The following is a 13,935-nucleotide window of genomic DNA, read 5'->3' as shown; positions in this document are numbered from 1 at the left end:
GAGGGTAGTTCTGTGGGGATTTATTCAGTTTTAAATTTTATACTGTTTGCTTTTTGAATTGTTTTTACATGGATTGTATTATATTTTGTTGTACGTCGCCCAGAGTGGCAGATTAACCTCTGCCAGATGGGCATCTAACAAATCTAATAAATAAATAAAATAAACTTAAGCCCATTAGCACTAGCCCTATTCTCTGAATACCTAGCAGTGGATTATTATTAGTATTACATTTATTATTGTCATTGCCTTTATATCTCACCTTTCCTCCAAAGAGCTCAAGTGGGCATACATGGTTTCCCCCTTCTTCATTTCACCCTCACAACAACCCTGTGAAGTAGGTTAGACTGAGACACAGCGACTGGCCCAAGGTCACCCAATGAGCTTCATGGCTGAAACGGAATTTGAAACCTGGTCTTCCAGGTCCCAGTCCAACATTCTAACCACTTGGCCACACTATCTCTCACATAGCAAATAATTTGTGAGCAACGCCCTCAGATCCATAGAAGGCAATATTATCCTGGTGCATGTGGATACATCAGATCCACTCCCCAATGCTGCTATTTTATTTAGAAATGACATAGATTAATGTTACATGGTTTGAAATAAAGCTGACACTTCTAGTAGTGTTTTGGGCCTGGGGAACACAGCTTGGCGACCCAGTACATGTGCTTCCTTACTTCCCCTCCTTTACTTCAAGCCTAAGTGCACCAGCTGCCATAAATTAACACAAAGGGTCCATTACAAAAATTGCAGGTCTTTGAAAATACATGTGTGCGGACACATGCAAAAAGATGGTGTAGTTTGCTCTGAATGCTTTCTGTTCATAATGTGCTGGGAAGCCCAGCCATTGCAAAAATCTAAGTCCTTTAAGGCATGCTAGTTCAAAAGCTGTTTAAGTCCCTGCACGGTAGTTTGCATCTATCACTCCTGACAGGCTATCTTGAGTTTCTTGGCTTTGTTGCAAGATCATCTCGAAAAAAGTTGCAGTCCTATTTGGCAATATCAGCAGGGGAGGAAGTAGTTGCTGTCATTGCATTAAAACATCTGCTGGATGTAATCAACAAGGAGAGCCAAAATTCAGTGCATGCACACTCAAATGGGATGAGCAGAGCAAACAGCCATTCATGTGGATGGGGGATTTCTTCCTAGAAATGCTAGCTAAACATAACTTATTTTCATCAGAACCTTAGCAGGGGAGGAAAGGGTTCCATTCCTCCTCCACACCTGCTTCAATCTCATTAGCAATAGCATAAGCACCAGGTGAGTCGCTCTGGGAAGGGCATTCCATAGAAGGGGTGCCACCACAGAAAAGGCCTCTCCCTTCCGGGCAGCAGGAAAGGCTCCCCCAGTTTTCTGCCCGCTCACAAGTGAGAGATGACCTTGCCTCTCCCTTGTGCTCTGTGCAAGCCAGGAGAGGACTCAAGACAGGGGAAGGGATTGATGGTGACCGGAAATCATAGCCAGTGGTAAGCCACCCCAACATTTGTGGGGCCCTGTTTTTGTGGGCTTATTTGCAAGGCTGTCCTGAAGAAAAGGGTTTTGCATTCTCACAAACGTTGCGGCAGGTGCCCTTTTACCATTCCATTGGCGATCACTCGTGGCTGAGTAAGAGTGTCTTCCAAGATAATTTGGTTGGAAGACGCCTGTGCATGAATTTGTTTTATGTAGGGAGATTGGCGCACGACAATCAACACACAATCTTGACAGAAAAATGCTTTGATCCAATGGCCTGGATACCATGATGATTGGAAGTCTTTTATCTGCTGCAGCCTTCATCCGCCTTCACAGCCGTTGTAATGTACACATTGTTATCCTCCGCCTGTTCTCCCGTTGAGGACATTCTTGGATCGTTCTTTGTCTGGTTCCTCTCCCTTGACCTTGCTGGGAGTACATGATTCCCGACGGCATCACTGATAGGGTTCATTGGAACATGCAAGCCCATTCACCACTACAAGGTGATGATCCAGTGAGTGGAGCCCTTTTACCATAGTTCAAGGTAAGGATAGGGGAGAATATCCGCTAAATCAGAGTTAGTACCAGATTTTGACATAAGCTGACAATCTGCTGTGTTTTCAGACTGGCATTGATTTCTTGTGGCGGGTCATGGCTGACATCGGCACATTTTTTTAAAAAAAGTCCACTCCGAATTTTACGTTATCGTCTTCTTAACTGGCTTTCCTCTAAGCTGATACAGTCTTAACTGCTGCCATTTACATCCATTAACCTCCTTCCAAATGTAGGCAATTAGCTGCCTAATTGATGTGTAAATAGGAAAAAAAGGTGGAACAGCTCAAGCATTTTCATAAGCATTTTTGTTTTTCACAAAAAAATTCTGTGGATCTGCAATTGTGAAAGCTAACAGGAACAAAAAAAGGGCGGATTGGCAATGAAAGCCAGACTCTCGGAATTCAAGCGGATCAGAGCCAGGCAGCGAACCCCATCCCTAGCTCCAGGCAACAGCTTGATCAGGATCACAAAGTAGTGCCAATTAATTGCCATGAGCAATAAATAAATGCATAAATGAGCAGAAGCTGAACTCTTCCAGGTGCCGCTGCCCAGTACTTCCAGCTTCTGAAGTGGGATTATCCCAGTAAGACTAATTGAGGACGGGAGGGGCATTTGAGGACACTGTGCCTAGGACCCCTGAAATCTGGAGCTGTCACTGAGGGCATACTCTTCTTCAAATAGGAGCCCATATTCCTGTTCCTTCTTCACTTTAGCTCCTCTCTCAAGCAACATGACAATGCTAGCTCCTGTGCTGCACTGAAGCCTCAGAGGACACACAGTCATGGATCTCCTATGTAACATCTGTTTACACCAGGGTTTGAGAATCTATGGCACTCCAAATGTTGTTGGACTTCAACTCCATCAGCCCTAGCCAGCCAGCGTAGCCAATGGACAGGGATGATGGGGGTTGTAGTTTAATAACATCTAGAGGTCACACGTTCCTTCTCCCTCAGCTAGGCTCTACAGGTCTTAACCCTTCCTAGTTGTTGTCATTACTACATCACCATCATCATTTAAACATCGCTACCTATGAGGCATCCTGAAGCTGTTTACAATATAATGACATATATAAAAGAGTTACCCATATAAAAACAGTTAAAACAATTGCATATATAAAAGCAATTATTTTTTAAAAAAACACATAAATTTACAAGCAGTTTGAAACAGCTAGAGCACATACATAAAATCAGTTCAAATCCAAGACAGATCCCAACTGGGATAAAGGTTTTAGAAGGCTTGTTGAAAGAGAAATGCCTTTAGCAGGCTATGAAGAGACAATAGAGAAGGCGCCTGTCTGATTCTCAGTTTAGGCAACTGTTTGATCTGGACTGTTTATCTTATTTCTCTTTCGGTGTTTGATGGTTTTTGGATCCATTTTATGTTTTAGTTTGTTTTTGTATTCTACTCTGAAAATTGGATTACGAACATTAGAAGAGCCTGGCTGCTGGATCAGACCAAAGGCCCATCTAGTCCAGCATCCTATTCTCACCATGGACAACCAGATGCCTCTGGGTAGCCTGCAAGTAGGACCTGAACACAACAGCACTCTCCCATCCTGTGGTTTCCAGCAGGACTGATATACCACCTTTGATTGTAAAGTTTCAAATAAACAAGTAATGTTACACACTTAAATTGAATGTGTTAACGCTCTATGTGCAAATGGGTGGCAATGTATTGCTTTCAGAAGTCCTTGTTGACGTTGATGGAACTACTTGTGGACTGCATTACTAGTCAGTGTCAGCAATAGTTACAAAATCTGGACCTCAGCCTATCCATTCAGAAATTTGCTTTATTACAGGAATTCGTTGCAGCAATTAGAAGATGCTAGGGACAGCAGATAAAAAATGGAAAGATCATTAGCAGGAATGAGACAGATGATTGTGAAGGAATGCTTGACATCATTCATTTAAAAAAGAACTGAGGGTCACATTTCTGTGGCTGGGAGTTATTGTCTTTTTTTCCTGCAGGAAGAGAGTAGCCTGTGAAATATTAAGTGGCTTTGTAGTTCAGTGAAAAAAGGAGTAATTGACACCTTGTGCCTGGCCCAAGAGTGGACCATTTTGTATATTAGTGTTGTGATTTTTTTAAAACGAATGACTTGAAATTGTATTGTGTAAGGCTGTGAGATTGTGTAACTCAGATCATTTACTCCAGATTGGTTGTATTGATTTCATTTGGACCACTCCAGAGCGGGACAGAATTAGCCACTTGGTTAAACTAACTGAGGTTCTGGAAGCATGCAGGGCTCTGCCTTTGGGAGGTGTGGGCTGCAGCATTTGGAGGCAAAAGTGCCCCTTAATTCCTCCCATTGTTCACTGACTAGCTCTCCAATGCCAACTAAGCACTCTCAATCAGTTAGTAGCAGATGGCGGGACATCACTGCTGCTGCTTACCAGGAGGTAAAGGGCAAGGTTGGCACGATGCAAGTGCACCAGTAGGAATAGCTGGATTGGCTCCACCACTGCATTTGAGCTACACCAATCTCACCCCAGCCTCCCCACTCTCCCTCTACCTCCTGGTAAGCAGCAGCAGCAGCATCACAAGCGACTGGAGGTCAAGTGAACGCTGCCGCCCCTTGTCCACCACTGCAATCAGTACAATGTAGAATAATGCAGAGATACCACCTGCTGTTTCTCTGTGGTGACAAGCAGGCACATTTATATCACACCTTTCTTCCATCATAGAGACCCAAGATGGTGTACATTATTATTTATTATTATGATAGAAGTGTATAAAATTATGTGAATTTGTTGCAGCAGTTAGAAGATGCTGGGGAGAGCAGATGGAAAGATCATGGCATGAAGAAAGTGGATAGAGAAAAGTTTTTCTCCTCTCATAACACTAGAACTCATGGACATCCAATGAAGCTGAATATTGGAAGATTCAGGACAGACAGACAAAAAGAAGTCCTCCTTCACACAGCACATAGTTAAACTGTGGAATTCGCTCCCACAAGAGGTAGTGATGGCCATCAATTTGGATGGATTTAAAAGAGGATTAGACATATTCATGGCGGATAAGGCTATCAATGGCTTCTAGAAATGATGGCGATGCTCTGCCTCTGTGGTCAGAGGCAGCATGATTCTGAATACCAGTTGCTGGGAATCACAAGCGGGAAGAGTTCTCTTGCGCTCATGTCCTGCTTGTGGACTTCCCATGGACATCTGGTTGGCCACCGTGAGAACAGGATGCTGGACTAGATGGGCCATTGGCCTGATCCAGCAGGCTCTTTTTATGCTCTTATTATTTATTAAATGTATATCCTTCACCTTCCTCCAAAGGAGCCCAGGGCAGCAAGGTCACCTATCCTGCTGGTCACCTATCCAGGCACTGACCAGATCCAAATCTGCTTAGCTTCAGCAAGGTGGTGGCCTCATGTGCCTGTGGACCACATCTGAGAATATAGGAAGTTCCCTTATATCAGGTCAAACTATTTGACCATCCAGCCCAGGACTGTCTACTCTGACTGGCAGCATTTCTCTAGGGCAGGGGTTCCCAAACTGTGGTACATGGACCAACAGTGGTCCGTCATCTTCATTCAGGTGGTCTGCGGTGTGTCTGTAAAAATACAATTAAAAAGCATACAGCATCTAGCACAGCACAGTACAATTGCTACATCAGGCACAGAAATCATTAAGTGGTCTGCCAGTACCCTTAGCAATTTTCAAGTGGTCCATGGGGGGAAAGGTTTGGGAGCCACTGCTCTTGAGTCTCCATCAGAGGGTTTTTCACATCACCTGCTACTGGACTTTCCAGAGATTTAATGTGGGACCATCTGAGGAAGTGGACAAGGTGCTTTCATCTGTGAAGCCTACCACTTGTCTGATTGATCCATGCCCATCATGGCTCCTTGTGAATTGCAAGGAGAAACTGGGCGAAGGGATTAGGGTGGTGGTAAATGCATCCTTAGTGGAGGGTGTGATGCCACTGGCCCTCAAGGAGGCAATTATAAAACCTATCTTAAAGAAGTCCTCCTTGGATCCCCAAGTTCTGAACAACTTCCGCCCTGTTTCGAATTTACAATTTTTGGGCAAGATCATTGAGCGAGTGGTGGCTAACCAATTGTCAGCACACTTGGATGAGACGGATTATCTGGATCCATACCAATCGGGTTTCAGGACTGGACATGGAACTGAAACAGCCTTGGTCGCTCTGGTGGATGATATGAGGAGGGCATTAGATAGGGGAGAATTCACCTTTCTTGTCCTCCTAGATCTTTCAGCGGCTTTTGATACCGTTGACCACAGTATCCTGATGGATCGCCTGGAAGGACTGGGAATTGGAGGCACTGTTTTACAGTGGTTCCGTTCCTTTCTCTCTGACAGGCACCAACAGGTAGCATTGGGAGATGAGGTTTCTGACCCTTGGCCCCTCACTTGTGGAGTGCCACAGGGTTCTATCCTCCCTCCCATGCTATTTAACATCTACATGAAGCCGCTGGGATCTATCATCAGGAGATTTGGGCTGCGGTGTCACCAATATGCGGATGACACACAGCTCTATCTCTCGTTTAAGTCTTCACCAGAGTTGGCTGTGGAGACCATGTCCAAGTGCCTGGAATCCGTGAGTGGATGGATGGGAAGGAACAGGCTGAAGCTAAATCCTGACAAGACCGAGGTACTGCTTGTGGGAGACAGGGGTAGGCTGGGTTCTGTTGACCTGAGGTTTAATGGAGTACAATTGCCCCTGAAGGACCAGGTCCGCAGCCTGGGGGTTATTCTTGATTCCAGGCTGTCCATGGAGGCTCAGATTTCGGCAGTGAGCCGGGCAGCCTGGTACCAACTACACCTCATACGCAGGCTGCAACCCTACCTCCCTGTTCATCAGCTCCCACTGGTAGTACATGCCCTGGTCACCTCTCGATTAGACTACTGCAATGCGCTCTACGTGGGGTTACCCTTGAAAACGGTCCGGAAACTTCAACTGGTACAGAATGCGGCGGCTCGTTTACTTACAAACAGCCATCACCGTGATCATATTACACCAGTATTATTTAATCTACACTGGCTTCCAGTAGTTTTCCGGGCCCAATTCAAGGTGTTGGTGTTAACCTTTAAATCCCTATATGGTTTCGGCCCGGTTTATCTGAAGGAGCACCTCCAGCGTCACCAACTATGCCGCCCGACAAGATCTGCCACGCAGGGCCTTCTCTCAATCCCATCAACAAAAGTAGTTAGGTTGGTGGGGACTAGAGAGAGGGCTTTTTCGGTGGCGGCCCCCACTCTCTGGAATTCCCTCCCGTTCGATCTTCGACATGCCCCTTCCCTGGATACTTTCCGCCGAGCATTAAAAACTTGGCTGTTTGGTCAGGCCTTTGAGACTATCGGGATGGGCTAATTATATACTCAATCCCCGCTGCTATGTATTACAATTGCTGCTTTCTGTCACTGATGATTATTTGTATTTTATTGTATTTACTGTATTTTGTATTTTATTGAATTTAATATGTACGCTGCCTAGAGTGGCTTCGGCCAGATAGGCGGCCTAAAAATTAAATTATTATTATTATTATTACTATGCAACGCATGAGTTCTGCCACTGAGCTCTGGCTTTACATTTACTTCCTAGCATGCAAATGGGTGGCATACTGTAATATAATTAATATACATAACTAGAGCTGCATGTTTTAATCAGTATATTAGTCATATAAAGCTTTAGTTGATTAATTGGTGGATGCCAATTTTAATTGGAAATGGGAAGATTTAATCAGTGGTTACTTTTAAGCCTATTTTGATTCTGTATTAAAAATGCCTTTTAGTCCTAGTAATGAGTGGTAGGCTTTGGTAATTTATTTGCTCATGACATACATACACCCACATAAAGCAGGCTTGCTCATCTGTATCCCCAGCTGGATGCTGAACAGCACAGCCGGACTAGTGCTGCGTCTGAAGAGCCAGGTTGACAAACCAAATTGTCAGCTTTATTGCAAAAACAAAAACAAAACACGCACACACACACACACTGTTTGGGGAATGTGAGGAACATAAAATTCAGTCCTTCCTTTCTATTATCCTGCCACCCAAATATGTCCCAGGCTATGGTCTGAAGGCACACAAGGCCAGCACCCTGCTGAAGCTAAGCAGGGTCAGGTTGGATGGGAGACTACCTGGGAACCATATGTAAGCCGCCTTGGGTTTCTGTCATGGAAAGAAGGGCAGAGTATAAACGTAATAAATAAATAAATAATAAACAGAAGTCAGATGCCATTGCCAACAATCTGTGACTCGATCGGGCATCTCAGCCAGGACAAATGCATGCACAGCTGCCCGTTGCTATGTGCGTATAGACAGTCAAGGCCACTGTCTGCGGGTGCACACAGAAAGCATATTTACCAAAAGGTATCCTATCACAGTTGAGTATGGAACCACTTGTTGAGCCAAATGCGTATATTGGGGGAAGGGGAGCTTTTTCAGCCTAAGGGCCGCATTCCCTTTTGAGCAGCTTTCCAGGGGCCGCATACCAGTAGTGGATGAGGCCAGAGACAAAAGTGAGACAGAACAACAAATGGGAATTTTACCATTGTGCATTGGGCTAGTTTCCACACAGGCTCACGCACTCCTCCTTCCAGGCAAGCAAAGGCATTACAAGAGTGCAAAGACACATTCCAGCCAGGCAGGAGGAGGATGTGAAGCTTTGCTGTTGAGGGGTGTGGCCGGGGAAGATTCCCAAGGGGCTGATGGAGACGTCTGGAGAGTAGCATTTGGCCCCCAGGCCTGAGGTTCTCCATCCCTGGCCTATATTGTCTTGCCAGGCATTTGGGAGAACCTTACCATAATTGTTCTTCCTTAGGGATCTGCTCGGGTGCAGAAATGCGCTAAGGTTTTCTTCACTGCTTGGCAAGGTTACCAACCAAGTGGTTTTCATGCGTGCTGTGGTAAGGTCATGCAGGATGATGTATGCAAGTTCTGAGATTCATCTGCAGTGGGCTATTGAAACATTCAAATCACCACTTTATTTCACTTTATTGCATGAAGCAATAAACATACACATGCAAACTGATTTTGTTCTGTAAATTCCATTCATGTAATCTTTTTCTTTGTTTTCATTCAGTGTTGCTTCTTCCTGTATAACAACCCAATCTGATTCAGATAATATGGCCTTTACAATAATTTTTGGAATCGTGAATCAGGCCTAGCATCAGTACCCTTAGAGAGCTGCTGGGGCCTAGTACCTCAGTGAATTTTACCTTCATACAGTTGAGTTTTACACACACACATACATATATACATACATATACATACATAGATACACCATCTCTCTCTCTCTCTCTCTCTCTCTCTCTCTCTCCCCAGGGAAGCCAAAGGCATTATCAGAGTTTAGTTACACACTGCAGCCAGGCAAAACAAGGGTGGGTAGTGGGACATACGGTCTGGGGAGAAGGGTATAACCTGAAGAGAGTTCTGAGGACCAGATAGAGAGACCTGGAGGGCCACATTTGGTCCCTGCACCTGGGTCCCCCCCCCTTGCAATGTTCAGAGGAGCTACACTGAACAAAGGCGCTATTACCAAATAAAAGCAAATCAGGAAAACCAGGAACAGAAATGGTATTATCCTGAGTGAAATAGACTTGGCATTCTCAGAAAATGGTCAGTGAAATGGCAAAATGCTGACAATTGCAAGAAAGCAATGTGCTGAGAAAGCTAAATTTTTACACACCAAAGAAAACTGAGCTGTGTGAAAGATGGCAGGTGGCACCAGAGATTTTATGCCAAGGGGTTTTTCTCAGACTTCACACAGCTGTACTGCCGAGAGGAAAGGAATTCTCTAAGCACATCAGGTGGCATCTCTTCACTTTTCCTATTTAGAGGAGGTTTTGAGAAAGTTTTAATCACTGTGTATATTCTCAATTCTTTTTTTTTCTTTGATGTGTGAGTGACTTGGAGGCGCCTGCTTTGCCCTTTTTTTGTTAAAGGGCCCAAGAGAACCAGGAGTCAAATTACGTCGTCCATCAGCCACTGTGCTGAATATTTATTTGTGAGCGCATTCACATCTCTTTGAGCCTTCTGCTTTTGCAGGCTTGAGAGCAATCCTTGATGTCAAGCACCCAGGTATATGCCTTGGAGGTGCTCTGTTGTTTGTTTAGGAGTTGGTCACATGTCCTGCACTTAGAATATTGTTGGCTTTAGGGATGGGGGAGAAATTTGTTTGGTTCACATTTTATGAAAACTTATCTAATTCGAACTCCCAGAACCAATGAGCAAACCAAAACACAACTGCTCTTCAAAATTTGCACTCCTCCAACTGTTGTGATATAGTTCTCCAATTTAAAAGTTGCACAACAATCGATATATTAGTGAAAAAAATATCCCAAACTACATTATATTACAGAAAATTGCTAGCCAAAATGCAAATACTGGGCAAAATTCTGTACAAAAGTGCATATATTGGGAGAAATAAGCAGAAAAATGCTTAGGAAAATGCATATGATTTTCATGCGGACTTTTGAAAAGAAAAAAATTGCAAACTGATACAAAAATGGAGCAAATTGAATTTAAGACTGGAAAAAAGAGACAGATTCATTGACAGATTCATTTATTCTTAGTTGGCACTCCGAGCTGTGCGACACAATCAGATTTGTTTGATGGATCTGTTGCTGGGCGGTACTGCTTCAGATTCAGGTGGAAGCCTCTGTAAACACAAGCTTGTCAGGAAAAGAGGCTAGTTCAGAACTAGGGCTGTGCCAATATTTTCAGCAGATTTTTCTGACTATTTGTGTGTGGGGGATGGATGGGGAAGAAATTGCCCATGAGACAAGGATTTGGAAAGGATACCTTTGGTGAAACATTTGTGGGTGGTAGGGAGAAGGAGGTTATCTTTGATCCTCTCCTTTAAAAAAGAAAATCCCCCAGTGATCTCCATCACTCCTGCAGCAATCTTCAGATCAGCCACACTTTCTGTGTGTGTGTGGGGGGGGGCTTATTTTATTTATGAGTATATTTTTTGAATGCCAGCTCATTAAAAAAATCATAATGATGTACAGTAAAACATTTAAAACATCATAAAAGTATATAATGATAAAACAGAACAAATGACCAACACTGATTCAAATTAGTTCTCTAAAAATGCTTGGCGAAATAGATTTGTTTTCAGCAGGTGGCAAAATAATAAGAATTACGAGTTTCTGTCTGATTTCAATAGAAATAGGATTCCAAAGTACTGGTGTCATTATGTTAAAAGACGTAGTTGGCGTAGAAACTAAACAGATGTGAGATAACTGGGGCAGGGGAGCATTCAGGAGGGCTTCTTCAAATGATCAAAAGTGATCTTGCTGGTCTATAAGGGACAAGGTGGTCCTTCAACACCTTATGATATTACGCCCTCCCACACTAATTTCAGGAAATGTGAGAAATTGAGAAGTGCTGGAGCCTGGTGTGAAACTTTAGGGGGGGAAAGTTAAAAGAGCAAAATATCACTTGCCTGCCTTGTACTTTTTTAAAAGGTAGGAGCAAGAATAAAGAAATCCCTGAACGAATACCTTTCAAATACTTCACTGAAGTGTCCCCCCCCCCCCAAAGCACCAGAAAAATAAGACTTTCACGGGCTGGGGGGACTTCAGCGAAGTATTTGCAGGATGTTCATTCAGAGATTTCTTTATTCTTGCTCTTGCCTTTTTTAAAAAAAGTACATGTATTTTTTCAAACCAAAGGGGTTCATGAGTGAGGAGGGGAGATGAACGCCCCCCAGGTTCACAAGAACATAAAAGCCAAGATTTTGTTTTTTCCACTTGTCAAAGTCAGTACATAAGAACGTAAGAAGAGCTCTGCTGCATCAGGCCAGTGACCATCTAGTCCAGCATCCTTTTCTCACAGTGGCCAACCAGATGCCCCTGGGCAGCCTGCAAGCAGGACCCGAGTACAAGAGCACTTTCCCCTCCTGCAGTTTCCAGCAGCTGGTATTCCGAAGCATGCTGCCTTCAATCGTGGATGCTCTATGGGTTCAAACATTTTCCCTCCAGCCTGCTTGGTAGCAGTGAAGGTACTGAGGTGTGAACCTGATGGGATGGGAGTCTGGATGGGAGTCTAACATAAACTGCTCCGAGCTTTCTAAAGGGAGAGTTGGATGCAAGTATACAAAAAGTAATGATAATCTGGAAGGCTGCAAAGGTTCCACAGTAGCACTTTTGGCCATGTCTGCTGTAGAAGTTCACTACAGTCCAAGTAGCAATTTAACGATTGTGCTAATGCCCAAACGGCAGGCACCAAAAAGGTACAGATTAAATGGTAACTCTGTCATAGGGAGAGAACTACAGCTTTGGAGAATGGAGCGTTTTCTGTTTTCGCTTTCTCTGCCGTTGAAATGGAACCCCATTAAAAGATGGGAAATGCATAACTTGCATTCCAGAGTTGCTTGAGAAAATAAGGTAAGGCTGAGTTAGACTGAGTTGACTGACGAGATGCTCCAGTGAAGCTGCACCATGGTGCACTTGCTCTCATCCCCTCTCCATTTCCTTTCTCTGTGAGTCACAGAACGTGGGTGGGATTTGCTAGCAAAAGTAGAGCAGACTGAGCCTTTCAAGCACTTGCTTTCAAAAGTGAGAGGGACTCAACCTTTTCAGCAAAGGTCTCCAAACGCTGGCGTGGCTTGCAAACCTCCCAAGATTGGTGGATGCTTCCAGTGTCTTTTCTTTCCCTGAGACTTCTGGGTTGTGCTGAGGGCTTGGAGGAGGAACAGGGTCTCCTCTCAGTTTTTGCCTTGGTTTTTAGAAAGTAAGAACCAATCAGGTGTCTGCCTTACTGCTCAGAAGAGAGCCTCTAGCTCAGTCTTACCTTATCGAAATTGCAGAGCTGCTGGGTGTTGTACTCATCAGAGAGGAAGCAGCACTTGCCTTTGGCGAGCAATCAACTAGATTTGTGGATACCTGCTTTTGGGGGGGTGGCAAGAACACCTCCCCTTGGGTCCTACACCTCCCCTTGGCCCTTTATAGACATCTAAATTTCTACCAAAATCAAAGTAGCTTTAGGACAGAATGAGGCTGTATTGAAGTACATGAAGTTGCGAGATAAATGGATAGCAAGTTTTCACAGGCCTAAAGCAATCTGCTTCGATCATTGGGGTCACATGAGTTTATTGTAAAGGCAATCTAGACCCAGATGCTGGAGGAGATGATATCTGAATTGAGTGCAAGTTAAGATATCTGGCAATAAAGACAGGATTCTGTTACACTTGAGTGCAGAAATATGGAATGTGCTGCTAGCATCTCAAAGCCATTAAGAGCAAAATGATGGTAAGATAAAGAAATGGAGTTGGCGGTGGGGAAAGGGTGAGGGAGGGAACAGAGAGTACAGCTGCCGGCTACATTTCGGTTAATTTTTCATGTGAATTTATTGCTGTATATAAGAGAGATTGAATTAGCACTGACAGGAACCAGGCCATGGTAAAAGCTTCCTGCTGTCAGTGTAGCCCTCTGTCTATACAGACTGCAACCTCGGCGGTTTGCAGCATTCTAACTCTGCTTAAGACAGTTAGGGATATGCAGAGGACAACAGCTCAGAGGATGCAAAGTGGTCTGATGTCCTGCAGTGTGGCAGATGCACAAGAAAGAGACTCCTTCAACTTCTTTTTAAATTGGGGCTTTATTGTCTTTACTGGGCGATTTCTCTCAGGACTTGATCCCAAGCTCCAGGCGTGATCTGATGCTCTAGCATGCTTCCAAAATATTGCAAGGTAAGCAATAGGGGGATTGCCAGAAACAAGTGCTTTGGAAAATTGAGAAAGAGAGAGAAATGAAACACAGAAAGCTGGAGGGGTGGTATTGATAACAGACTACAGAAAAATAAAAACCATAGGTTCTTGAGGTGGGCTTGCTGAAGTAGGCACAGGGTGCAAAGCAGTTTCTAAGGAGAGTCTGGCCTCTTCCTTAAGGCCTCATTCATGTGCTACTGGAACAGGTTTAGAACCAGGAGCAGCTTGCCTGGAGCAACAGCAATA

This window comes from Rhineura floridana, chromosome 7 (genome assembly GCF_030035675.1).
Source record: "Rhineura floridana isolate rRhiFlo1 chromosome 7, rRhiFlo1.hap2, whole genome shotgun sequence".
In the NCBI taxonomy this organism is placed as follows: Eukaryota; Metazoa; Chordata; class Lepidosauria; order Squamata; family Rhineuridae; genus Rhineura; species Rhineura floridana.
The sequence above is the reverse complement of the archived record's forward strand: the minus strand, read 5'-3'. Positions refer to the sequence as shown.